Below are 15490 nucleotides of genomic sequence, written 5' to 3' on the forward strand. Positions count from 1 at the left end.
ACTAATCACCTACATAATTTCTCTTCAATAGGCTTTCCAGATTGTTTAAAACCCCTCAATTTTATTAGGTCATTACCTCATTTACATAAAAAATAGTCTGAGGAATAAAAAACATCTTCAGTTGTAAAGGTGAATACTGCCACACAACATTCAAGTATATCATAAATAGTACATTAACAAGTAAAAGTAAGTAAGTAAAATTTATTTATATAGCACATTTCACAGATAAAAATCACAAAGTGCTTTACAGTAAGATCAGACATACAAGTTAAAATTAATTAAATTAGTTAAAAGCCCGTTTGTATAAAAATGTCTTCAGCTGCTTTTTAAAGGAGTCAGTAGAGTCTAGACAGCGTAAAGACAACGGCAGAGAGTTCCACAGCCTAGGTGCCAGTGCCTGAAAAGCCCGATCCCCACGTGTTTTAAATCTAGTACGTGGGACCACCAGTAGCCTCTGACCTGAAGACCTAAGTGCTCGGGATGAAGCATGAGGTTTCAACAGGTCAGAGATATACTGGGGAGCTTCACCATGCAGAGCTCTAAAAGTTACAACTAAAATTTTAAAATGAACCCTAAAATTTACAGGCAACCAATGAAGAGAAGCCAAAACTGGAGTAATGTGTGACCTCTTGTTTGTACCAGTTAAAAGTCTTGCCGCTGCATTCTGAACAGACTGAAGGCGATCCAGAGCTGATTTGTTAAGACACGTAAAAAGACCGTTACAATAATCCAAACGAGAAGAGATAAAAGCATGAATAATCATCTCAAGTTCTGCCTTTGACACCAGTAGCCTGAGTTTAGAAATGTTTCTTAGATGATAAAAACAGTTCCGGACAAGTTGTTTAGAGTGTTTCTCAAGAGACATCGAACTGTCAAATATAACACCTAAGTTTCTGAGACTCGACTGAAATGAAGGGTCTAAAAAACTGATATGCTGCCTAATTTCTGAGAGCATGTGATCAGGTGCAATAATCAAAGTTTCTGTTTTATCTGCATTTAACAAATGCTATGGACAGCAGGGATCGTCTTTTTATTTGAATGGTCCTGACTGAAATATATCAACAACTACTGAATGGACTGCAGTGAAATTTTATTCAAAATATCCATGAACATAATGCTGCAGCTTATGTACAATCATGTGAAAAAGATGGTTTTCACAGGACTCTATAAACTCTCATGACAAACTAACTACACCCTCATGACTTCTATAGTAATTAATTTGATAAAGCAAGAGTGAGCACCTCTATAAAAGAAGAATTTTTGTCAGTTACCAGATCTGGAGCATTCGGGTGTTTGTTAGCACGATGCCTAGGAGAAAAGCCATCTGCAGTGATCTCAGAGAAGTAATTAGTGTTGCCCATCAGTCTGAGGAAGGATTAAGAATGGTGTAGTCGTCAAAATCCCACCTCTGCCTGCAAGGATTCTCACTGAAGCTGAAGAATCCGCTCCCCTGACTAGAGTTGCGTCTTCACATGCAGTAAATCTACAACATAATGGCTAAAAATAATAAGGTGCTCTAGTGACCCCAAGTCCAGAAGGTCTAGAGTTAATCAAGGACCTTAAAAGAGCTGAGTATAAACAAATGCTTACAAAGCTCAATAAACTGAAGTGACATCGTAAAGAAGAGCAGGACAAAATTCTTCCAGAATAATGTGAGACACTGATAAAGTTGTACAGAAAATTGTTACTTCAACTTATTCCCACCAAAGGTGCGTCTACAAGCTGTTGAATCATCGGGTATACTGACGTGTGAAAATGTTCGTTTCACGTGATGGTAAACTTTCACAAATTCCAAATTGGGACAAAAAAGTATTGTTCCTGGTTTTCTGGTTAATTCTAGATTGGATCAACAGGACAGAAACTCTGCTGTTACATTTCTAGTGGACTGTTGATGCTCAAGCTTTCCCGTCAGAAGACTTTTTTGCTAGTGACTCTGAGTCATGTGAATGATGACCAAGAGGTAACAGCCAACTGCTCCTCTGTCTTAACTAGTTTACAAGCCCTAACAATGACCCAATTATGTAATAGGTATCAGAAAAATGACACCATTGTCAAACATCAATAATGTGTCCATTACATAGTGAAGAAAGGCAGGAAGTCATTTTGCTCCTCATCTTACATGGTTTAGTTTGATTTACCTTTATTTATATAATGCCAAAGTGCAACAACCACTGCCTCAATCTGCTTTATATTGTAAGGTAAAGATGCTCCAGTAATACAGAGAAAATCCCAGCAATCAAACGACCCACTATAAGAAAACTCCCATTTTTCTTCCCCACTGTCCATAGTGGCCTGGCCAACTGCAGGATTTTCAAGGGTGTGAAGATGGGTCTCCAATTCACCTAGCTATTTCACATTCATTCAGGTATCATTATTACTAAAGGAGGATGAGGAGTAGCTAAACATCTGACACACTGAGCAGGAAAGTACAGGAGAACAGGTGAAGAAGCCATGCTGCTAGTGACTTGCCTAAGAGCTGAGCTAAGCTAATAGCTACATTAAGCTAGTTAAGCTAGCTAGATGCAGGGAGGGAGTATTTTGAACGTAGTTAACAGGTGATTTAACAGAGGGTGTGCTTTTGGATAAAACATGAACATAAAACAATGAAATAAATTGTTTTCTACGTGTAGCCGGTTTGCAAACAGGCTACACATATTAAGCTAGACGAAACACCACTGTGCATTGTAACGTGAACAAAGAGTGACAGAATACCACAGAGCCAATGCCAAGTGAGTTTAAAGTTTATTACAACGAATGTTCACTTATTTGCTACTGCAGCTTTCTTTGTTTTATATAAATTTATGGGAGAAAATGAATACTTTGATATAAATTGTGTAAAATGGTCTGGAAGTTGGTTTTATTTGACCACAAATAATAGCATATTGGCGTTCCAATAGCACATCCTTTCTGACATTTATTAGCATGCCACACACCAGGAATTAAAAACCACACCATCTTTAAAGTCAAGGCGTATCACACCAGCAGGATTTACTTTCCCCCAAACTGCTCCCTTTATGGAGCTATAATTACACAATTCTCATTTCTATTAATCCACTGTAAAAAAAAAAAAAGAAAAAAAAAGCTTTGTAGTTTGAGCTTAAGTGTGACGACTGCATTGGAATTATTACTAATACTTCACCAGCTTTTGTAATCAAACCTTGTGACTTTCCTGTACTCGAGTATAAGCAATGCTTCACCCTTTTTTTTTTTTTTTTTACCATTTCAGAGGTGGCTGAATGGTATAATCATCTGGACAAATGGAATAATTATTTGGGTGACTGTCTGCTCCTGCAGCTTGTGCATATAAGCAGGTATGACTAAAATGGTATCTGTGGTAGGAATGCTGTGGCTAACCACAACTATGAGTGGAGAGAAACTTCACATAAACACTGTAGCCGTGGTTTAATCCAGTTTTATATTATTCAAACAAGACAGTTACAACAGTGCATGTATCATGTCAGGCCTATCACTGGATCTGAGTAAACTGTCTGTGCAAAGTTCACAGGCAGATGCACTGACTCACAAACAGTAATTTATCACTTCTTTCAGTCTATATAAATGTAATAGATCACTACATTTTTTTCAAAGTTATTCATCTTTAGCTAAACTCTATGCTGAGTACAATTTGTGACAACATCACAGCTACTGGGCAAATTATCTGCGTAGAACTGTGGGCTACCACCAGCCTTTAAGGACCCACCGGAGAATAATGCTGAATTACAGCATTTCTCGCTCATTTATCACAGCCCCGTTTTTCAAATTTGAGCTGCGGAGACCGTTCAGCTTGCAGCCAGGATTCTTCTCAAGAAGAACTGTGCTGCCAGCAAGAACAGCCACAGCTGGAGAGGAAAATAGAGCCTCTTTCTTCAACAGAAAGTGTGCAGCGCTGACTCGGTGTAACATATTTCTGCATTCGTTCCCAAACTTGGCACCTTGTTTCCTCTTCGGAATAAATGCCAAATGCCACGTCTCACCTTAAAAAAAAAAACCAAGAAAAAACTTTTGGTTTAGCTAAACAGGCGATTTGCTACAATTTGTCTAGTACAGAAAAATATAATTAGTCAAATTAAACACTCAAAACATACCTGTAAAAGTAGTTGCATTAAGCAGAGCTTTTATAATGCAAATTAAGCCTCTGCTCAGTCAGTACTGCAGTTTTGCTGGTGTTTCAGAGATATGCACGGATGTACACACTGCATTTTTCAAACATCTCGTGTTGATGTTGGTCACGGGCACATTTTAATCCTAGCCCAGATTTTTCCATAAACCAAACCAAGCAGGTTAGATCAGCTAATGTTTGTAGTTTGCAGTCAAATAAATCTGTTTATCTCGCAAAACCTTCTTCTTATCTATCCACACAGCTCCCAAACCTGCACAACCCCAGCAAAGAAACCGCACAATTTATATTTTTCAACATCTGTTTTTCTTCAAAAAACTACGTGGTGCAGTTTGGGTTTCCGAGCTCGACGTCAGCACCAGGTATTTTCTTTTCTTTTAAGCCCCACTTCCCAAAACTCAATTAAAACTTACTACTCATGTGCCCTGAGGCCTGCTACATTTTCATTTGTAGTTGGTTAAGAAGCTCTTTCCATAGCTAATCGCTAAATGATGCAATATGTTCATTAGTGTGTGTTTTCTGTTTTGACGTAGGGCAGCTTTTTTAGAGCTACAAACAGCTTCCAGGTGCACGTGGAAAGTGAGTGTGAGCGTGGCCTAAAATAGAAAAGTTGTGCACTGGTAAGAAGACCAGACACTCTGAGTTCATAAGGTCATGAAAAACCTGTTAGTTGTGGTTCGGCTAAAATCAAATTAACATTAGTTAATCTAGGCAATTCGGGTATATCACTCCCTTTACTCTCCACATGGAATAAAAGTCAAAGATCATGAGCTGCAGTCTTCATTTGTTATGTCTTGAGGAAGAGAAGACTTCAGTGCATATAAAATGTGGGCTGTGTAGCAACACATCGCAGTTTCAAACATTAGAGGCAGTGGTAGCAGCAACTTTTTTTTTTCTTACATAACTTGCTATCAATTTAACTCCTACTTTGTCAATTTTCACATGGATTTTTATTCTTTTCTGACCTATAGACAGATGTTTCAGAGAGTGTAAGGTCAAATATGTGCCTCACAGTGAAAACAAATGAAAATTTATTGGCCACAGTGTCTGCAAACCCTGCACTAAATTAGTCCAGACAAAGAGGTGAAAATTCTTGGTGAGTTCATCAGAGTATGCTTTTCCTTACATCAACTTTTCCTTACTTTTAAGACTTTACAGCCATGCAACATTAATAATCCTTAAAATGTTGATGCTGCGGAACACTGTGAACTTGTGGTGATCCCTCACACGGAGGTTTTAGTAAGTGGCTGGACTTGAGGAGACCCAGTTCCAGTAATCAATGAAACAATGACTGAAGGCCAGCTGCACTCTTCTTTTCATCAAACATTCGCGTTTCCTTTTTGGAAAACTGCACCGGAGTGACTTGTCCAATAAAAATATGAAACGTGTTGTTTTTCTTTGTTTTTTTCTTAATTGTTGTAGCTGAAACACACTGGCGAAACAATGCATCTTAACTGGAAACAAAAGCTTTTTAATATCCCAGTGATTCATATCATATTGACCGGCCAGCACTGGACAGAATCCCACACAAAAGGGAACCCAGCAGTGGGAACTTTTAAAGCTCTTTGAGTCAAATAAATGACCAGTTTAAGTGCACTTTGGGGTTCCTGTTGTGGTTTCTGGATTTGGCCTGTGATACCCCAAATCAAATAGCCCATTAAGAGAAACCATTTTCTTTCAATACTGACCCTAATAAAATGCAATAATTCCTAAAAAAAATCCCATAAAAACCCATAGTGTGCCTCGATACAGTTGTAGAACAAGAAGTGCTATGTTTGGTTTCTCCTGCGTAGCATCCGTGTTGTCTGTCAACGCAAACTCCCAAAGGCCACACAATTGCAAGGAATCTGTATTACTCTTTTTGGCTGTGTACTTTTATGGCCAACTTGGAGCAGATGTGTGATAAGAAATGTAGCAGTGTGAAAAAAATAGCACATTCTTGACTAAATAATAAAACTTGCAATAAAGGATCAGAAATGCAGTTTTGTAATTTGCTTTTTCAGAACAAGCGTCCGCTGGATTTTTTTACCATTAATCATCGAATGACAAATCAGTCAATGCAGACATGTTGTTCCCTATTAGTTTGTATCAGTCGGAGCAAAGAACAGTTAAGCACACGCACACAGAAAAAATTCCCATAATTCGAAGCGTGTGTTTTTTAAATTACATTATTCCTTTGAAAAACTCTAACTCATGCCCATTCCGCATCGTAAGATAATCACATACCAAATAACCCCTTAGTTCGTTACTGGCAGAGGGGAAAAGCTTGATTTGACTCGTTTTGACTCTCAATTATAGACGTTATGTCTTTGCGGGCTGATTATTGGTTTCCTCGTAGTCTGGCGTGTTGTTTTGCATGTTATTTTTGTTTGTCTGCTTTGTTTGGTCACGCAGCCTTTATAAAGCACTGTGGACAATAATAAAAGCCTGGTTTTTATTTGCTGGATTAGCAATAAGCAGATTGCTTGGGTTTGTATATCGATGGTACCAGACACGCTAGACATTCCAGCAACTGTTGACAAATCCTGCGTGACTCAACGTTTGAGCCTCTCGCATACATGCTTAACACCCCTGCCAACTCTGTTATGTAATTCAAGTTTGCTGTTCCTAAGACTTTTACAGTGGTTGCCCCTCACAGGACACACTTCATGGACAGCAGCAGCCTTATAAGGGCAGGGGTACTGTGTCACCGAAAAACGTCCCATAGCTTCCCAGGCACAACTGGTATGTACTATGAAAAATAATGACTCCCACTCTCCAGCTGTCTTCTGCCTGTGCCGTCTTGAGTGCTTTTTCTTTCTTTTGCATCTATTTTTTGCTCTCATCCGTGAGGATTAAGTAGTTTCCCTTCGTGAGACAGGAAAGTTGTGAGCCTGAAATTTGTTTATCTAAAGAGCTTCTTTCCAGTGCGGTCACAGATGACATCACGAGACTTTTTTTCTTTTTTTGCTTACGAAACGATTGATTGGTAGAGTCATATTAACCGTAGCTACTGGCAATGTGTTACTGGGAATTTCAAAGACATTTTAATGTATTGTCTAAGGATGATTAAGATAGTGCTTCAACAGATCTCGCCCTTGTAGTGGGAAGAGATCTGAAAAATGATGTGTCCGTAACACAGGAGGAGACACTCTTTTCCCGGATTCAAAGGGGGAAAGGCTCTGTATCAAATTTGTGGCGGGCCAGAGTTCATCCTTTTGATTGGGTTCAGCTGCTGTCAGCGGTGTTTACCCACCAGCAGACTTGATTCAAACTTTCCAAACAGAAACAGAGTTACACATGAGAAACCAGGGGAAAGATTGGCGTCAACTTTTTAAAATATATATCATCGTATCTTTGGCATCAATTCAATAGTGACAGGAAACAGGGGGCGAGACTAGAGCAATGACACACGACTCAGCTAATTTTAGCTATTCTTGTTCATGTGATTGTGCGTAAATGTGCAAACATTCATAGTGATCCAAAAACTGAACTTGTGCAATTTTAATGAGCTTGAAAGTTAATATTTGGTATTTGCACCTTTATTCTTCTCACATCCTGAACTCTCTTAGGAAGGCTTTCTTGTCATTTCTTAAAATTAGTCTTCAGGCTTCTTGAACATGTTTTTCTATCCAGGCATGCTTTTACTGCCTTGTCAGTCTGCTTCTGATCATTGCCATGCTAAAAAAACAAAAAATGAAACTACTATCAATCAGGCACCTTACAGATGGTGTTGGATGCATGGTGGATCAAAGTCTGATGTCTGTGTCATCTGTGTTCATAATTCCATCAATTTTGACAAGATCCCCAACACCACTGGCTCTCTGCACTGATAATATGACTCAACATTGTCAAATTTGGATTCATCGCTCTATTAGACTTGTTGCCACTGATTGTCAGTCCATTTCTTGTGCAAGTTCGGATAGAGTGGCTTGCAAAAGTATTGGGCCCCCTTGAACTTTTCCACATGATGGCTGAATGATGGCTTGAACAGTGCTCTGAGGGATGTTCAAGGCTTGGGAAATCTTTGCGTAGCCTAAGCCTGCTTTGAATTTCTCAGTAACTTTATCCCTGACCTGTCTGCTGTGTTCTTTGGACTTCATGGTGTTGTTGCTCCCAATATTCTCTTAGACAACCTCTGAGGCCGTCACAGAGCAGCTGTATTTGTACTGACATTACACACAGTAATCACTCTATTTAGTCATTAGCTCATCAGGCAACGTCTATGGGCAACTGACTGCACTCAGACCAAAGGGGGCTGAATAATTACGCACACCCCACTTTGCAGTTATTTATTTGTAACAAATTTTTAGAATCATGTATGATTTTCGTTCCACTTTTCACATGTGCACCACTTTGTATTGGTCTTGTGGCTGTAATGTGACAAAATGTGGAAAAGTTCAAGGGGGCCCAATACTTTTGCAAGCCACTGTACTAATGCCAACTTATACCTTTCCCTTCCTTGAGTTACGTGCCCTTTTCATGCTTGAATGATTCATAGGTCAGTGTTAAATGGCTTAGCAAACAAAAATAATATTCCCCTGAAAAAGGTCAGCTACAAGGCCTGGGCTGAAAATGAGTGAAAAAGCAGCCAGTGCCCAAAGAAAAACTTTGAGTAGCTGAAGACAACTTTTAGAAATTACAAGAAACTTGGAAGGAAAAGAAACGAGGAGTGGCTCAAAAACTTTTGCACAGGATAGTAAGTTTCTTAGTTGGTTAATAATAATATTAATAGTCCTGAAAACTATGAGAGCTTTTGTTTGAGCTGTTTGTATCATCATCATCATCATCATCTGTCAGAACACAGAATTCTTGCTATTGCCAGTCGTCAGACGCAACACAGGCTTGTCCTCATAATCTGTAGAGCGAAACGAGGACAGAGTGAGGGAGGAAAAAGAAACAGTCATTTGGGTCGCCAACATTTAGCCGCAAAGATAAACACATATACACAACAATCGTTTCTCTGTAGTTTCTGCTTTCAGTGATCTCATACTAATTGCTGAAATAACCAAGAGATGAACGCTTTTATTTGGACTTTTTCATCATATTTTGTTTTCAAACCAGATGATTACATTCCAACATGATTCAAGGGCAACGGTACAGGAACCTCGAATGACACAAACTGATATGGCGGACTTTAAATTGTTCAGTGAAGTGTTGCTTTGGCTGCCGCCCTGCTGAAGCTGGGTTTGTCTGTTCTTTGTCTGGGCGGGAGCTGCTGCTCTCTTCCATTTCCTTCTCTCTCCCTCGCTGAGGTAAAAATGAGTCACTGAGTCAGCAGCTGGTTTCTGTCATCCCTAATATCACTAGCATTCCACAGGAGACCAGCTGCCATCGTTACACTCTGACGACATCACTTCCCTTTGTCCTTTTATGGAAAAACTTGACTGTTGACAAAAGACCTACCAGGTTGATGATCAGATTTTTGTTCCTTGGTAAATCTGCGATTTATACGCTTGTTTAGGCAGAGCCTGTGTGTCTGATTGTAAAGAGTTTCTTTCCCTGTTAGAAGTCAGGTGAAAGTGTAGACCTCAAAGATCGTGCTAATTTTCTATGTGCGACCCCTAACATTTACAGGAGCCAATCAGGTGCAGGTGGATGATATAAGACTCGTGTTAAACAGCCTTAATAACTCTTTAAGGGCCTTCCATAAATTATGGCATCTATGCAGCGGCTCCACCTTCTGTTACAAGTCTCATATTATCCTTCAACTCTTGAGTATATGTGATCTATGACAGAAAAATGCCTGTAAGTATAGGAAACCAGTATTAATCTCATCTGAGGAACCATAGAAACGTGACATGACAATGCTAACATGCTAATTTTAACCGACATCCAGTGCTCACCATCGAAGTTAACATTTGTAAAATAGCATTAAGCACCCAGCAAACTTCACAGCAGTGATTTGAGTCTTGACTAAATGTCAGCAGCTGTGCAAATAGGTGCATGCTACATGTGCTGTACAAGAGTAGTTTTAATCCACTACTATGATAGTGAAGTGAGGGACTGATGCATGACTAAAGCGCTTTTCATTCGCAAAGCAGCTGTGCTGTGTCTTCAAGTGGAGGACGTGAACAACAAGAACCGCTTGTCAGCTTTGTTTTGGCGTATCATTCTAAGAGCTGGAACACGTGTACTTTTTATTATTCTACCACCCTGGACAAAGGTGAATCACAAAAACAAAAAGGAGGTGCCTGTTTTTGCCAGGGCTGTCAACTACGGATGAGTGGATTCCATTATCGAATGTTTAAACCAAGATGTTTAGTTTTCCCATTCCAGTGGCTGAAGGGACAGGCAGGTCTGTGTCTCGCTCCATCTCATCTTCCTTCCCATTTTCCTGTGAAGGGAGGTGCCGTGCTGAGTGCTGCTTATTTGAGGAGTCACTGTGGAATCTGCTGTCCCTTTTATTTTAACCGTGCAGGCATGGCAGCAAAGATGAGACAGACCACTCTGCTTGATGTTTATCCACAAGGCTTTGAGAAAAATATGGCCTGAATTCTTGGAGACAGGCACATATCCCCTTCATCCTCTCACCTGTTTTGTTTTCCAGGTGTGAGACTCACCCAAAGGCCTTTTCTGTACTTGTTGAGCAGTTCATCGCTCCACCCCGTCTGTTCCCAGTTTTTAAGTAAAGGCAGCCCCAGTGCGAAAAAGCAAATGTGTTTTGTCATGTGGCGAAAACAAGATTAAAATCTCTACATTGCTATGAATTGCTGCTTAAAAAAACTAGCTTTATTGATTTTGGCAAGAGGTTGTAGCTTTAGTGCACAATCCACCAACACTGTCCAGCTTAATATTCAGTTGTGTTGTCTGAAGGGAAGAAACTCACTGAACACTAAATTTCAGGATGACTGGACACTGTTTAGCTCAACAAATCATTCCTGTCCTCACTAAAAGTAGTGCCCAACAACAGCGTTTCTGGGTGAACCCATACTGAGTCTAATATTGTGAAACCAATAAAATTCCTTTTCTTATCACTCATGACCAGCTGTGGCAGATAGCTGCCCCTCCCTGAGCCTGGTTCTGCTGTCAGGGTCTTCCTGTTAAAAGGGAGGTTTTCCTTCCCACTGTCACCAGGTGCTCACAGGAGGGCCATCTAGTTGTTGGGGTCTCTGCTTTATCATTGTAGAGTCTTTACCTTACAACATAAAGCGCCTTGAGACAACTGTTTTTGTGATTTGGCACTATATTAAAAAACTGAATTCAAGTGAACTCGCTTTCACAAGCAGCCACAGGTAGGTTTTTGATGGCATTCGTGGACTGTGTTTTGCAATAAATGGCTATTTTATCGACATCCTGTCTTGACTTCTGCAGTATTAGTTGCAGAATTTCCATACCAAGCTGTTGCTCATTGAACGCTCTCCTGCTGCTAATGCGTCACGTTAAAACCATTCAATTGTGTGAAACACGTATTGTTAATCAGAAAGAATCAGGAAACTGTGTATTTGTCATTGAGACCTACCACAATTGTTCTTCTGAAATCTATCTGCAAAACAAAGACAGTTATCATTTTATGCATTTTTTTAGCTGACAGCTAACATCTGTATGAGTGGGTCTTTGACTCTGTAGGAATAAACACGTTACATAAACAGCCCAGCAGTTACTATTTTCTGTGTTCTTTGCCTGAACAGACAGTGAAGCAAATGATTATTGAGTGTCTTGTTCGGTAAAATATGGCGTGTTTGTTTGGCTTCACTGTAAACAGATACTTCAGTTGCTCTTTGCGCTGCACTTTACACAAACTAGCTGTTGCTGCGGTAACAACAAGCATCATCAAATCAACAAGAATTGAAATCTAAACAAAGTGTGACTACCATTTTACGAACTATGTTCATGCACTTTCTCAATAAAGTCATCTCCATCCATTAAGAACTTAGTAACAACCAGGAGCTCTCACCCATCTTTGTGCCAAAAGATAAGTGAGAGCAACAAGCCTGATTTATCCACTGTTAAACAAAACCAATTAGGACCTCTAAAGTTAGCACATTTGAGTTCAACTTTCCCTCTAGCCCCTTAAAAGCCATCGCCGCGTACCCCTCTGAAACAAGATTACTTTAGTTGACTAAAACTAAACTAAGAAATAAAACTGGATGTGAATAAATAAATTATTTAACTAAAATAAAAATAAAAACTTGGTCTTGGTAGCTGGGGATCGGTCCGCCAGGACCTACGCTCCTGGCTGCCGCCCGGCTCACAATTCACCGGTCGGGGTGGACTCAGAGTAGAGCCGCTGCTCCTCCACATCGAAAGGAGCCAGTTGAGGTGGTTCGGGTATCTGTCAAGGATGCCTCCTGGGCGAGGTGTTCCGGGCGTGTCCCACCGGGAGGAGACCCAGGACACGCTGGAGAGATTATATCTCTCGGCTGGCCTGGGAACACCTTGGCGTTCCCCCGGATAAGCTGGAGGAGGTGGCCGTGGAGAGGGAGGTCTGGGCTTCTCTGCTTGGGCTGCTGCCCCCGCGACCCGGCCTCGGATAAAGCGGAAGAAAATGGATGGATGGAAAAATAAAAACTTGGTTTAGTAGACTGGACTGGTGAAAATTTTAGTAGAACTACCCCGATGAGGCATTGATGGACATACTGATAAGACTGTGAGTCAACTGCTTCCTGTTTTTATTGTAACATCTACGCTGATTTTCCTAAATCCTGACTCTGAAATATGCAATCCACACAAAAAGAATTAAAAACAAATTACAAACAAAAAGTCAAAATGAACTAAAAATAAAAAAAACAATTAGAAAATACAAAACTTTATTAACTCCTTTCTGAAGACTTCCATGTGAGCATTTGTGATTTTAACATGAACTTGAAACTTGCACAGAGAGCTGATTCACGTCTGACGAGTCCGATTTTTCTTTCCTTTTAGAGGCACAAGATTCATAAAAAGACAGAGACTCTTATCTTTGTTTAATCCATTCAAAAAGTACACTTTCAGTTACCTGGCAACTGGTACTCAAAGTATAAATAATCACTTTCCCAAAATGTTTGATTTCCCTTAATTACACACAAAAAGAAATGTTGATTAGTTTCCATATGAAAACACAGGGAACACGTCATTCCTTGATTAGAACGTTTTCCGACTAATGCCAGAAATCCTTCACTGCTGTAAACTGATTTACGGTTTGGATCAGATAACGTCTCTGAAGAAACTATGATGAGGGTTACCAACAATTGCCATTTACTCCAGCCTGGGGTTAATGACGGTGTCTAGGCTGAGCCTTGCCATTCTCCGAGTGAATCCCGATTGTTCAGATGTAATTTTTCAGCCATGAACACAAGACCATTGCTTGACTGTGATTTTTGACTGGTCGATTGGGGTTGAGATCCTCATTAAGAACAGGTACTGATAAAGCAACACAGCAAAGCTTACGTGGTCCTTTGCAAATGTTTAAGGGGACTTTTCTGGTTCTTGTGGGCTATGCAGAGAGCGGACGCCCTTCCCTGTGTGTGAGCTGCTCTGTGGTGTTTGGCTCCCGAGCTTACATGACACCATGCGTCTGTACACTGGCCAGCCTAACTTTCCTTCTCGTTTGAATTTAGTGACTGCTTTTATTACAGTCTTACATTCTACTTTGCAAAGAAAGTGAGAAAGTGGAGAAATGATTTCAAAGCTCACGCGGAGAGGAACAGGAAAGCTGTTTTACAGACCCTCGGGGCAGAATGTGTCTCATTGGAAAACTCTCAGGGCAAACTCCTTTAGTTCTTAGAATCTGAGGTCATTTTGTTGCAACCTCATTTCCCTCTCGGTCTGGGCCGTCCAGGGGATCGCTTCGCACCCCATTATAAATATGATGCAGTGGCAGGTCCGGAGAGATCGGTAAATACAGGAACCGACAAAGGCTCGACAAGCCGTGGAGCCCATCTTGTCTGATCGCAATCAGCCAGTGCTCAATGTGAATTGAGACAAGCAGAAATATGACTTCATGTCAGCTCAAGAAGCATCAACATCTGCAGCTCTGCTTCTCTTTTCCCATCTTCCCACAAAATATCAGAAAGCCCTCGGCCGAAAGTGTATCACCCCGTCATCTGGTCCTCTTTAACGCCTGGCAGAAGAACCACCCACTTGGGCTCAGTCATTGTGTGATACTTTAGCTGGACATGGCAATTTCTGTTTTTCTTTTTCATTTCTGGACCAATTTGAAGGAATTTCACAGTCTTTTTTTTTTTCAAAGCTACTTTATGAAAGAGTCGATTCTTTACCTTCCAAAAACAACAACCTGCACGTGTTAATTCTCGCTAGAGCTGACAGTTTTGTGCCTGTATCAAAGTGATTTAAAACTTAAACTATCGATTAAGAGTATGTGGAATAACTGTGAGGAAAAAGTGCAACGTGTCATTTTAATGGAAAATTACAAATCGGTCCACGTCCATTGCCACCTGTTTGTCATTTCTGCATTCCTCAGAGTGTAAGTCAACAGACTGTTGCTATGTAGAAATGCTGTATACAATCCCACAGCTGACCCTTGGGGGAGAAGATCCAAATTGGCAGCAGGTCAAATGGCAAGCTCAAGACCGCTCAGGACAGTGGGAGGAAGAGGGGGACGTGAGGGGGCAGGGAAGAGAGGGCTTTGAGTCATGCAGCCCAAAGGAGTGAATCACACCTCTCTGCAGGACTGGCTGACAGACTGATTGACTGATCCGTGTTTGGATCCATCACAGGCGTGGAAATGGCTGCAATCTACGCCGCGACTGGGAAGACGCTCCACATGTGTATACTTGACAGGAGTGTGTGCATGATGGGCCACATGCACTTGCATCAAAAGTCACTTTTGAACATAGACGTGAAATTTAAAAGGGGCATTATGCAAATGAAATCTTTCCTATTCATAGAATCCTAATCGTAGTGTTTATCAACGTTTTTCACTGTCAAGATAATTATAAGATCTGTAGCTCTGGGTAAGACGGGACTTTTTGTAATCGCTACATTGGGATCTGAAGAATGTGTGTTTGTGGAGAGAAAACTTCCAAAAAACAAGCTCTGTCTAAGATGGTTTACATACCACAGATGAGACAGATTATGTGGACACACAGAGCAGAGACAGGAACTACGACATCCAAACACAAGAGGAATATTTCACCCTAATGCTAAAGCTGTACTTGACCTAATGCCAGTTTCAGACTGGGACTGACGAAGCTAAAATTAGACACGGAGGGGATATAAGACGACTGTGTTAGATGAAAAAAGATGAGCTTCTGCCCCTTATTTTTCCCATCACTTCCTGTGGGCTTGGGAAAGTCGCTCGGTCAGACGTACTGTTTGCTGTCTGATGTTGCTCTCAGATTACTGCTTGTCTGAACCATCATGTGCATCCCACGTGAGATTTCTGTTGCTTAAAGGCCAACTGAAGAGACAGCCTGTTTCTTTCTCCACAATAATCAGATGCCCAAAAGTGAA

The sequence above is a fragment of the Copadichromis virginalis genome, linkage group LG19, assembly GCF_057382275.1.
Source record: "Copadichromis virginalis isolate Kocher_CV1m ecotype Utaka linkage group LG19, C_Virginalis_male_GT1.1, whole genome shotgun sequence".
NCBI lineage: Eukaryota > Metazoa > Chordata > Actinopteri > Cichliformes > Cichlidae > Copadichromis > Copadichromis virginalis.